The sequence below is a fragment of the Lissotriton helveticus genome, chromosome 8 (assembly GCF_964261635.1).
Source record: "Lissotriton helveticus chromosome 8, aLisHel1.1, whole genome shotgun sequence".
Classification (NCBI taxonomy): Eukaryota; Metazoa; Chordata; class Amphibia; order Caudata; family Salamandridae; genus Lissotriton; species Lissotriton helveticus.
Genome location: NC_136069.1, coordinates 1,293,682,887 through 1,293,695,757, shown reverse-complemented (window position 1 = coordinate 1,293,695,757; position 12,871 = coordinate 1,293,682,887).

The window sequence follows — 12,871 nt, the reverse complement described above, 5'->3', positions numbered from 1 at the left end:
GCAAAAGGCAGCGTTATTAAACCGTGGATAAGGCACGTTGCCAAAGCAGTCAACCTTTTGGATTTATACTGGAAATGTTAAAGGAAGAATTACGGAGTAGGGCCTGTAAATCTTTAATGGACAACGAGTAAAATTACTCCAACCATCATATTCCTCTAACTCCGGGATAGTAGGGGTGTTTAATTTTTTAGAAGTAGCCAATCCAAAGCATTTGGTCTGGGAAATTGTTTCATTCACAAACAACATATGATTTGGGATGAGACATGCACGGTGGAAAGCCTCAGTGCCTTGTACCTGCCAGGTTCGTGAACCCCAAACTGATGTAGATCCTGGATATTTTTACTCTGTGTTACGTTAGCATGGGCTCATTACTGATTTAAACGCCATTTTTCCTTTTTTGTAACTTCTGCACACGATACTTAGTTGTTGCTTTAGCTTTCAGCCTACCTGCGTCAAGATCTATGCCTGCTTCAAGCAGGCGCAGGGTTTTGATGTAGCTTTGTCCTATCTGATTGTAAATGCGGCACACCGTGGGTGGCAGAGCAGTGGTGCACGTTAACTGGTGCATCCCTGGGGATGTGCTAGTTAATATAAATCTGCCCCTTTACATTTAATTATGTGCAGGGGACACAGAGTAGGTGAGGTTTATCCAAGGTTAAGAAGAGATGAGTCTTGTTCAGTGAAAAATTGGAGATAGGCTTCAGTATATTATATACTTAAGTAGTGTGTTAAGTTTTTGATGACTGTTATTAATTTACTGTTGGGTAATAGTGGTTAATAACATTTTTTATTATATTTTACCACAGATTCAACTGCAGATTATTTCAAGATTTTAGGATGCCTAGCAAAGAAAGAGTAAGAAAGGCTGCAAAACGTCAAAGACAGCTGGACCATGGAATAATGCAGCAGTCCTCTAACAAAAAGATTTGTCAAGTCACCAAGAAAGCACCGGGTGAGAGTCGAAAAACAGTCATAAGAAATATGTGTAGTAAAAAAAATATTACTACAGAAAATGTTTCAGTCCAGAGAAGGAGAAAGAATTCAAATGGTAAGGAAAGGCCAATGAGAAATGTTACTGCTAGAGTAAGAGATAACTCTATGCATGAAAGTAGAAGGAAACAAGAGTTTAGGGATATTCGTAAACGAATGTTCCGCAACAGGATAATTGGGAATTTGTTAAAAAATATTAAGAAAGGTCAGCAGAAAGTGGTTTTTTATAAGAGAAAAAAAATAGTTGAGAAAGTTATTGATCAGGCATTTGAAATTAAACGTAAGTTATTTATTTTGACAATCAATAGAATTAGGAAGCTAAACAAGGTAATTTATGATTTCAAAAGAAATAGTAGATGGAAGAGAATAGTTAATCGTAGTAATTTTTGTGAAGTTTTTTCTGGAGAATGGATGCATAGTTCAAGCTCTGAGGCATTTTTTAATGAGGAGAGTTATTTCCAGGATAATGATTTGGTGCATGCAGTTGACACCAGTGGTCGAGCTTATGAAGTGAAAGATGGTTGTCCAGTTGAACAAGAAAAACTTGTGAGAACAGAGATAGAAGAGGTGTTAGGTAATGAGGTTTTAGGGAGACGTCCTAAGGGTCCTGTGTACACCTGGAAGTGTAGTAGTATTTGCAGTGTACGACAGGATTCCATCAATTTGCTTTGTGATTTTATACGGTCATTTAGTAAGAACAGTTTGAAGCAGAAAATGAAGTTGTTGCAAGAATTAGATCCTTGCAGAGTGAGAGAAGTGATAGGTTTGCATGGTCATTCACTGGCTTGTCTTTCCAGGAGAGTATGCCAGAGTGTTTTTCATCATTTCAGGATGCTAGCAGTGCATCATAATAAAGTGAGGAAATTAGTTAGAATGTTGTATTATGCTAAGAGTCCAGCAATTATGCTTAAACAATTATGCGCTGCTCTTTTGCATGGTTCTGAAATAGATGTGAAGAATATATGTGAAGAAATTGAGTTTTGTTACTTTGGAAGTAAAGAGGAGAATGTTGAAATTGACCAAGAAGAAGAGAGTAATGTGGAAGATAGTGTACAGGTTTCCAGTACAGATAATTTCCAGAGGGAAATTGCGACGTTTGAGGTGAAATCAAGTGAGAGGCCAAATTTCACTTGTGTGTGTTGTCGACGCACTTATTATAAGAATCAGACTAAGTTAGTGGATTTATATGGAAAAAGTGAAAGGGAAAATAATAGTGAATGGAAGGATTTTACAACATACTTGATGGTAGAAAATTGTTTTGATTTGGGATTGGATCAACGTGTGTGTACTTATTGTTGTAACAAATTAAATCAAAACCAGATGCCTGCTAGAGCAGTTCATAATAATCTGGAATTGGTTGAGATTCCTTCTGAATTGAAGGATTTAAATACTTATGAATCTATTTTGATTCAAAGTATCCATCCCTTTCAGGCTATTGTAAGAATGGAGCCAAAGACAGGGAAATTGCCTCCATCAGATTTACAGAGAGGATTAAAGGGAAGAGTTGTTTATTTGCCTCTAGATTTGAAGAAAAACATTAACACAATTGGAGTAGAAAAAGTGGAAGAGGAACCTCTTGTTATCTTAGTTAATGGGGTTCCGACAAAGAATAAGAAAATATGGCAAGATTTAGTAGATGTTAGGAAAGTCAAAAGGGCAACATTGTATTTGAAAAAATATAATAAGTACTATAAAAATGTATATGTTGCAGAAGAGGAAGTAAGTGAGGAAGAGGATAACGATTTGTGTGCTGGTCAAATTGAGAAAGTAGAACCCTGTACTAGTGAAGAAATATATGAACATTATAGTGTTCATCCTTTGCATTCCAAGGAAGTCATGGGGAATGCTATTGAGTTGTTTCAAATGAAACAAGCGAAAGGGAGTCCCATTAGTGTTTGGGAGGAAAGTTTGGAAGCTCGGTGTTTCCCACAGCTTTTTCCAACAGGTCAGGGAGGAAGATATGATGAGCGACCTCATCAAATTCCTGCTTCTGAATACCGGACTTTGCGATTGTATGCAGGAGATCCTAGGTTTCGACAATGCATTCCTTATTTGTTTCATCTCCTGTTTGAAAGCGATCTGTCTGGACTGTCATATGCAGTGAACCACATCTTGAAAAGTGGTATACACATGCAAAACATCTCGGCAAGTGACTTTATGGATAAAGTCAATGTCCAAGACAGTATTTTGGATTCTCACCTGATTAATCTCATGGCGTGTCAGCGTGGTACTAATGAGTACTGGTACCGTCGTCATGGTGATTTAAAATGTATGCTAAGGAACTTAGGAACTCCCACATGGTTCCTCACTTTGAGCTGTGCTGAGTATGGCTGGGAAGACTTACTTGAATTTCTACGAGAGGCAAATGCTAACGTAGAAAACATCGAATTCAAGACACCCGGAGAACTGTGCTCTTTGGATCCAGTCAATGTATGTAGGTACTTCAATCATAGATTTGAAGGTATGATGTCTTTCATCATGAATAAGAAGAATCCACCTCTTGGAGAGGTGTTGGATTTCTTCTGGAGGAAGGAGTACCAAGCAAGAGGTGCTCCTCATATACATATGTTGCTGTGGATCAAGGATGCACCTAAATTTGGAACGGATGCAGACGACTCAGTGATGAGTTTCATAGAACAGTATTCTACGTGTGCTGTTCCAAACGCAAAGGAGAAAAAAAGCCTAAGAGAAAAAGTTCTACGTTTCCAAAGCCATCGATGTGGAAAGTACTGTCGTCGTAAATTCCGGAACAAAGACAAGTTCTACACCAAATGTCGTTTCGGCTTTCCACGATCGGTGATTTCTAAAGGAAGAGTGAACAGTTTGATGTCTTCGCTGCGACATAATGTGATGAAGAAATCACCTAAAAACACATACAATTTGAAGAGGAACGAAGAGTCTAAGTACATTAACGACTACAACCCGGTGATTTTGTCCATGTGGAATGCTAACATGGATATACAGTTTGTGGCTGATAACTGTATGGCTGTGGCTCGGTATGTGACATCTTACATCACCAAAAAAGAGAAGACAGAATTGAAGGATATGTGGGAGGACATTTCCCATGAAAAGAGCCTCAGCAAGAAGTTGTACAGTTTCAGTCTGAAGATGTTGTCGCATCGAGAAATCGGAGCTTACGAATGTTCTGACCGGTTGTCTTCAGCAAGTCTCTATGCCAAGTCCAGGAGTATCGTTTGGGCGAGTGTTGGTCTTGCTGCAACGCGTAATCGAGTTCTGAAACCTGTGCGGGAAATTGAGTATTTGGCGGAAAAGGAGCCAAACAGTACCGACATTTTGAAGAGCAACATGTTGGATACATATTATCCAAATCGAAGCAGTCACCTCGAGAATGTTTGTCTGTATGAGGTTCTGCAAAATTACATATTCAAGAGGAACATCAAAGAAGATACTGAGAAAGGAGTGTATGCTGTAATAGGAAGTGAGGGATGTCTGGTCAAGCAAAGAAAATGCCACTTGATAAACCATCGAAAATTGAGTGGCGAATCTCCTGAAAAAAAGGAGTTTTTCTATTTAGCACTTTTGCAACTTTTTAAGCCTTGGCGTGCAGAAGAGGAACTGCTTGGAGATTTCCTTTGTTACGAAGACTCATTCAATGCTGCCAAGGAGACCATAGAATGTCCTGCTTTTCCCAAATATGTAGAAATGTTGAATGTGGAAATTGAGCAGGAAGCAACGATTGCAGCCGAGATTGCCAGAGACAGTTCTCAGGACAGTCAGAGTTCTGCTTCATTGAGTCAGGATCCACTAGGAGGACCTCTTATCGAAAATGAAGCTGCCACTGCTATGAATGAAGTGGAAAGAGCCATGGCACATGCTCAGGAGGATGCGGTTAACTTAGAAGAGTTGGAAAGACAACTCAACGTTGAGCAGAGGAAAATATATGACGAACTTACCATGCAAATTGATCATGGATTAAGTCATGACAAGAAAGAGTGCTCATGTACGTCGTTGAAGCCTGTCCGACTGTACGTGAGTGGAGAAGCGGGAACTGGAAAAAGTTTCCTTATTAAAGCAATTTCATGTTATTTGCAGGAAAGGACAGAGTCATCGCTGTCTTGTGTTGTCACCGCTCCAACTGGACTGGCAGCACATAACATTAAAGGGATTACTTTACATCGTTTACTGATGCTGCCAGTGGAGCATGACAACAAATTAGAATATCACAAGCTATCTGGAGATGCTTGTTTTGAAGTTTCAAGAGTCTTGAGGAAAATGAAACTTCTTATCATTGACGAAGTAAGCATGGTTTCCAATGTCATGCTTGCCTTTGTGCATTTGAGAATGCAAGAAGTTCTCAAAACAGAGTATGATGTGTTATTTGGTGGCAAACACATCATTGTTTTCGGAGATCTTCTGCAGCTGACACCAGTGAAAGGGCAACCTGTGTTCAAAATGCTCACGCATGAAGATACCAGGAAGTGCTTAGGGAGTATTGGCAACGTCAATATATGGTTAAACTTCAATTATGCTGAACTGCATGAAAATATGCATCAGGCAAAGGATGAAGTTTACAAGACTATTCTACAAGATGTTAGAATTGGAAAAGTGACCGAGCATGGAAAAGAAGCTTTACATGCACGATTACTGACAAATTTATATCCAGACGAAGATGTTGTGCCTGAGAATATTTTTCAGAAAGTTACTGAGAAAAAATCTGGAATATGTTTGATGCCAACTCTTGCAGAATGTGCCAAATTCAACAACAAAATGTTGCATTTAGAAAAGCAAGAGATTGGGAAATTGGAAGCTATTGACAGAGTAGAGCATATGGGATCAACAATTATTTTGTCTGAGAATCTGAAAACAAAATTGGATTCATTAGAGAAGAGTATATCTAAAACTGCGGGTTTTGAAAAGACTCTGAATGTGTGCTTGAACTGCCGTATAATTTTAAGAAGGAATTTACATGTTGAAAGAGGTCTGGTAAATGGATCAATGGGTAATGTTGTTGATTTTGTGAAATACAGAAATAGAGATGGAATTGAATTTTTAAAAATTAAATTTGATGGCATTGAGGAAGTACAGCTAATTGCTCCTTGTTCTGCTAGATTTTTGCTTGTAAAAGACTTATATGTTCGTCGTAAGCAGTTTCCTGTTTGCTTGGCATATGCGGTGACAATCCATAAATCGCAAGGTTTAAGTGTAGACTGTGCATTGGTGAATATTGGCAGTTCTGTGTTCAAGGAGGGTATGGCATATGTGGCATTGTCACGAGTTAGGACTTTATCGGGATTGTACTTGATTGAGTGTGATGTCACAAACATTTGTGCGGATCTAGATTGTGTTAAGGAATACAATAGGTTGAGAAGAGAGTATGCGCCACATTTGCCTCAGTATCCTTTGTTTGAGAAACGTGTGGTAGGCCGGAAACGAAGAAATGTGACCAATACTGGGGAGGTTGTAGCAAAAAGACGAAAAGTCGATGAACCTGAAATTATAAGCAGAAACAAAAAGGATTCTGTTGAAGATGTTGTTGGTTTTCAATTTGAAAACAGTTCTGGTGTCAACTGCTATGCTAATGTAGTGATTAATGTTTTGTTTTCTCTACAAAATGTAAAAGAAGAGATTGTGGTCAATTCTGATCAAAGATTTTGCAGTTTGTTAAATTCTGTGTTAGAGAAATGTAGCACTGATAGAACAAACATAGAAAGTGTGTCTGAAATTCGAAATCTGTTAGACAGATGTTCAGGCCAAACACAATTCTCTCAAAATAGTCAGCAAGATTGTCAGGAGTTTTTAATGTATATGCTTGATGTATTGTATGCTGAAGGTGTAGATGTAGATCATCTGTTTGGGCTTTCTTATCAATGGCAGCATGACTGCGAGAACTGTAGGGTATCAAGTAGTACTAGTGTAGACTCAGAAAGATTTATATATTTAACTTTGCCAGACAGTAAATCAGTCTCTTTTAATAAGCTAGTAAAAGCAGCTGATCACAATACGGAGTGTAGGCAATGTAAATCTGAAATGATGTCCACATTATTTATACGAACATATGGCCAGTATGTCATTTTAATGTTCCAACGATGTAGGCCTGATGGAACAAAATTGACAACTTTAAATGTCACTGACCATGTCATGAATGATGTAATATGTGACATGATCAGCAGTGGATTGCGGGTGCGCGATATATAGTTAGTGCAACTAACTATATATGGAATTTCAATGGTTTTGTGTGAGTAAAATAAGGTTTTTTAAATGCTAATTCCTAACTATATATGGTCTATAACCTATGGTTTTTTCAGTGAATTTTCAAGGTTTTTTAAATGCTAATTCCTAACTATATATGGTCTATAACCTATGGTTTTTTCAGTGAATATATATATATATATATATATATATATATATATATATATATATATATATATATATATATATATATATATATAGACACATTGAAGGTGCATATAGTATTTTAAACCCGTTGTTGAAGGTGCTTTTTATTTTTGTCTTTAACCATTGTCAACAAATCTGAAAACCCTACGCTTTAAATCTCTGACATGAATATGCTGTCACTTTCAACAGGATTTAATAATATAATCGCTTTACTATCGCATATATCATATTTAAATTTACTAACGCATATATCAATATTTCTTTTTAGCATCCTTTCACACAGTTTCAGAAATGTGCCATGTGTTGTGTGTTTAATTCACATTCTGTTTCGGTTGCATGCGTGCATTTCTACACCTGGCGCCAGATTTGGTGTATTCATCTGATTTTCTAAAGCTTAAAACGCTTGCATGTGTAACTGTGAAGATATCTGCATACTTTGCTGATTTTCTGCAGGTGGTCTGTACTTAGGGGCCAATTATGATCGTGGACGGACTTGAGTCCGTCCGCGATCACCGAGGATGAGGGAACGTCCGCATGGGCTGCGGCGTTCCCTCCTGTGCTATTAGGATGTGACAGCCACCCTGGCGGTCACATCCTCTATTTTTAACATTGCGGCGGGTGCAGCTTCAAGCTGCACCCGCAGCAATGTTAAAAATGCACGTATTGTATTTGTATGTGGCCTGCCTGCCGCTTTCTGCATACAAATGCAGGGGGTACCATAGGTACCCCCCATGTGCACCCCCCACCCCCCCTTCACCTAGGGGATCCGCAACGGGCCCCTGCAGTGTTGATCCGTATGCTTTTCAACGGCGGTAAACCCGCCGCGGAAAAGCATATCTTGGCAGCAATCCTAATATGGCGGACGGTGTCTGAGAGACACCGCCACCATATTAGAGCTTTTCCGCTGCGGTTGTAAGCCAACCGCGGCAGAAAAGCCGCGGACGGAAACCAGGACCCACCAGCCATCCTAATGTGGCGGTGGGTCTTTGGTGGGTCCGCTGCCGTTTTTCCGCATCCTCCGGGCCGGCGGTGGCTTCCGCCGGCCCGGAGGATGCGGAAATTCCGCAATCATAATAGGCCCCTATGTGTACAGGACAGTACGTGCTAAGTCAGAAGAATATTTTTTAACAATATTTGCCATTTATTTGTTTTCATCTGAAAACCCCATGTTTTTAACACTCAAGTGGCTTCTTATTTATAGCTTTCCTTGTTTATGTGGATAAAGATAGCACTAGGCTTTCCACACTGCATAACATTTTTTGTTGCTTGGCTGAAAAATCATGTACAAATACTATTTATATCTCCGAGTCTCCAAACACTATAATCAGTATATCGTCACCCTACCAGCACACATCACATTTCAGTTGCCTTAGTAATTACATTACAAACACACTTTTATATTTTATAGGTATTTCTTAAAATAGTTCCAAAGATCTGAAAGCGGTCTATTGCATTTCCCCTGATTATTATATTGACATATTCAATGCTTTATTCAACGTGTTTGGGAAAGTCTTAATTACCGTGATTTCCTAATCTGCTTATGCTGCATGCACATAAGGCAGAAAGCGTATGCTTTGTTCCACTGTTTGTCTGCAACTACTATATAGACAATTCTAAGGCACACATAACATATGCTGGTGTCTCTCTGTGGAATAATGCATCCATTCCACCAAACTATGTTTCACTCATGATCTAAGTTGGTACACTCTGCCTTTCATCCTCTCGAAGCCAATAAATTCAGCACCATCGAGTTGGGTGGCAATTATACCTGAAATTCAGATGTTGTTATATCAATGAATCCATAATATTTTAATCAGTTTCATCTCTGGAGCACTGATATTTTGCTTATCTGAAAAACCACAACCAATTACAATTTACAATTTATGGCCACGATCTTTCAGGTGCACAATTAATAGTTGTTTGTGCTTTTCCTGCATTAAATATTGTCACCTAAAAGACACCAGTCCCATTTCAGTTGCTTTCCTACTATGTTAGAAGTTCACTATTACATGCTATGGTCGTGTCAACAAAACGTCTCCAAAAGATAAAATCAGTATACTTCAACATTTCTTTTATGCTTTTCCTGCAGCATGATTATTTTGACATTTTCAACGTAGAAACAATAAAGCATATGTTATGGCAGCACCCACTTTGTGAATCTGTGTTTCTCTTCATGGTCACAGGATAGGTTTCACTCAACCTTTCATCCAGGTAGATAAACTCAGTGCCAGTGAGTTGGGAAACAATAAAGATTTTGTATCCTGGCACTCCCCAAAGGGACCAGCGTATGCTGTAAAAATACATTTATTTTTATTTATTTATTTTTAGTGTTTTCTATAGCGCAAAGAAGACCCTGAGTAGGGTATCAGAGCACTTTACAGTACAGAGCAAAGAAGTTCAAGAACACTTTAGTAGGGTCCGAGATATAGATATGTGGCAAATATGCATTTCAGCAGAGAACAACACGATATGAACATAGTAGGTAGAGATGATTTGTTCGGTGCAGTAGGAACAAGTTTAAGTACAAACAAATCATATTAGCGAGGGTGTCATCACGGGCAGTATAGAAACAAGTTTATAGTAGTTGATTGGTTCAATGAAAGCAGGAGTGATATCGAGAGTAGAGCTTCCGTCGGAGTTGGAGAGGGGCAAGGAAGAGAGTTATCTGTTGCATTTTATAGGGCCCAGGAGGGTGAGGATTGTTAAGGATTTAAGGGATAAATTTGCTAATCAGAAAGGACTTAGCTTCCGTTTTAAATAATGGCGCTGAAGAGATTTTTCTGTTGCTCGGAGCTAGTGAGTTCCATATTCTTGGAGCAGCCCCGGATAATGCTCTGTCTAACTTTTTTTTTGCTGAAGCATGCAGGTTTTAGGAGTAGATTGTCGGAGCTCCTAGAGTGTCTGTGTCCTCCAGATATTGTACGTTTCCGGGCTAGGTTTTGGGGGGTTTTGTGGTGTAAAGCTTTGTGAGTGATGCAGGCCATCTTTAGGTGAATTCTAGCTTTGTAGGATAGCCAGTTGAGCACCTTCAGGTCTGGCGAGATATGGTCAAATTTTCTAGATCCTGTTAGGAGTCTTGCAGCTGCATTGAGACAAGTTTTTAAAGGGGCTGTTGAGATTTTTGGAAGCCCGATAAAGTAGTACATCTGTACTCCAACCTCGAAATGACTAAAGCCTGAACTGCAGTTTTGAGGTCAGGATTCGCGATGAATGGTTTCATTTTTATGAGAGAGCTGAGGTGAAAGCAGGCGTTTTTAGCCAACTTGTTGATGTGTGTTTGTATATTAAGGTTCTTATACAGTGTGATTCCAAGCGATTTGGTGGAGTCCACCAGAATCGGAATACAATTTGGAGCAGTGATCATCTTGGTCCACTCCTTTATCACCAAAGAGTTTTTTGGAGGGGAAATTAGTAAGGATTCAATTTTTTGCGAGTTTAGCTTGAGGAAGTTAGTCGTTAGCCAGTGGACGGTCTTTTTAAGAGCTTGATTCATCGTCTTGATCTCTTTGATGGAAGTGGTCTTGATGTACAGTTGAGTGTCATCCGCATACATGTGGAAGGAGATATTCGCCTGCTATAATAGTTTGGCTAGGGGTTCGACATAGAGGTGGAATAGCGCAGGGGATAACGTTGAGCTTTGTGGTGCATGTTATGTCATGTAACAGCTTATCTAGTAGTTTAATCATTTTACTGACTGGGGCTTATTTATCGTGCGGCTCCTCCCCAATGACGGGGGAGCGTCACCCCACTGGCTCAGAGCCAGCAGGTGAAAAATAAAATGATATACTATAATTGTTTTATTTTTCATTTGTCAGTTCTGAGCCAGTGTGTGCAGGAAGGGGCAGGTCCGGGCCATGGGAGGGAAGAGGAGGACTGGTTTGCGCACTTATTAGTGCGCCTGTGTGTTTGGCCAGACGTCTAAGGTGGGCAAACACACTTGCAAACTTAGGTTTCTCCAACTGGGATGTATTGAACAGCCGGGTTGTATAAACAGCACAGACTCCCTGTCCTTAGCGGAGCGTCAAACCAGCCCGCGCCAGCGTATCCCCGTGGGGCTCTCATAACATGAGAGCAGTGCGGGAATTGCTTAGGGAGCCTCTGTTGCTGTCCTAGTATCTACTGGGACCAGGAAGCTGCAGAACACCGAAGGGCAAGGAGCGATGCGACCGTCACCTTCACGTAGGTGTTTTTTTTACATTATTAAACCGCCCACACCGCTCCACCAGCCTCACTTCCTCTTCATGGTGTCAGCTGCCACTGTAATTTATAAGAAGCTTGCGCTCCCCGGAGCGTCACTTTTTCCGATGCTCCGGGGGTGTAAGCCTCTCAATCATAACTATGAGGCGATGCAAAGCCACTCTGCGTGGCTTTGTATGGCCTCATAGATATGGAGTAAGACAAAGCAGAGCAAGTCACTGCGTTGCCTTACTCTGTGTCATTCAGGCATTCCATAGACATTGAAGTGGGTTTTCCCACGCAGCACTCATGGATTTTGATGCTGCCCCAGATTTACTTAATCATGTAAACCTGGGGCAGCACCAAAATCTTACGCCTCCCCAGAGCAGCAGTAAAAAGGAGAAATATTATTTCTCCGTGTTTTTCCTCTTTCCATCTGTGCTGCAGCACACACAGAGAGAGGAAAATGCCTCTTACGGTTGTTTTTGTGCAAGAAGTTACCCCTTTCTACACAAAAACAATCCTGTCTGCAAAGAGGCACAGTTTCAGCATGGTGCAAGGGTTCCTACATTGGTGCTAGTCAGCAAATTGTGATCTAGCGCAGGGGTAAAGGACAGAAATGTACCGTATTTTCATTAATACAGTGCATTCCTTAACTTTCACATTGGCGTAGGGAAGCACAGTAAGAACACTTGAGGCGCAGCCCTATGGCAGTTTCTCATCAATGAGCCCTATGCTTGGAAGAGCGTTTTATCTTCATAACTTCCAATAGTGTCCATAGGTCTAAAATTGGGACACATTTCAATTTTTCAGAGGCTTTTCCTTTATGTTTCTATATACACCTTCCATAAAAAAAAAATATATATATATATATATATATATATATATATATATATATATATATATATATATATATATATATATATTCACGCTCCAAGGTTGTCCACCATGTGAGGAGCCTCCCATCGACGGGCGAGTTATATAATTGGAGAAGTGTAGCGGGTGCGCACACCACATGGGGGTCACGGCAGTGAAGTAGCAGCCGTACATGGAATCGAGGACGGGCCCACTTGTGGAGTCCATACAGGACTTGATTGTGTGCTTTCCGTACTACACTTCCCAGAAGTCTCACTGGAGCCTCCCATCGACGGGCGAGTTATATAATTGGAGAAGTGTAGCGGGTGCGCACACCGCTTCCGTTAAAGCCCCTGAAGAGAAGCAGATGGAGCTTCGAAACACGTCGGGCAGATCCATTACGGAGCGGCGTCTACAAGCGGATCCCCGTCCTCACCTACACATAAATAAAGCTGCTGCTCGCGTGCTACTCACATGGTGGACAACCTTGGAG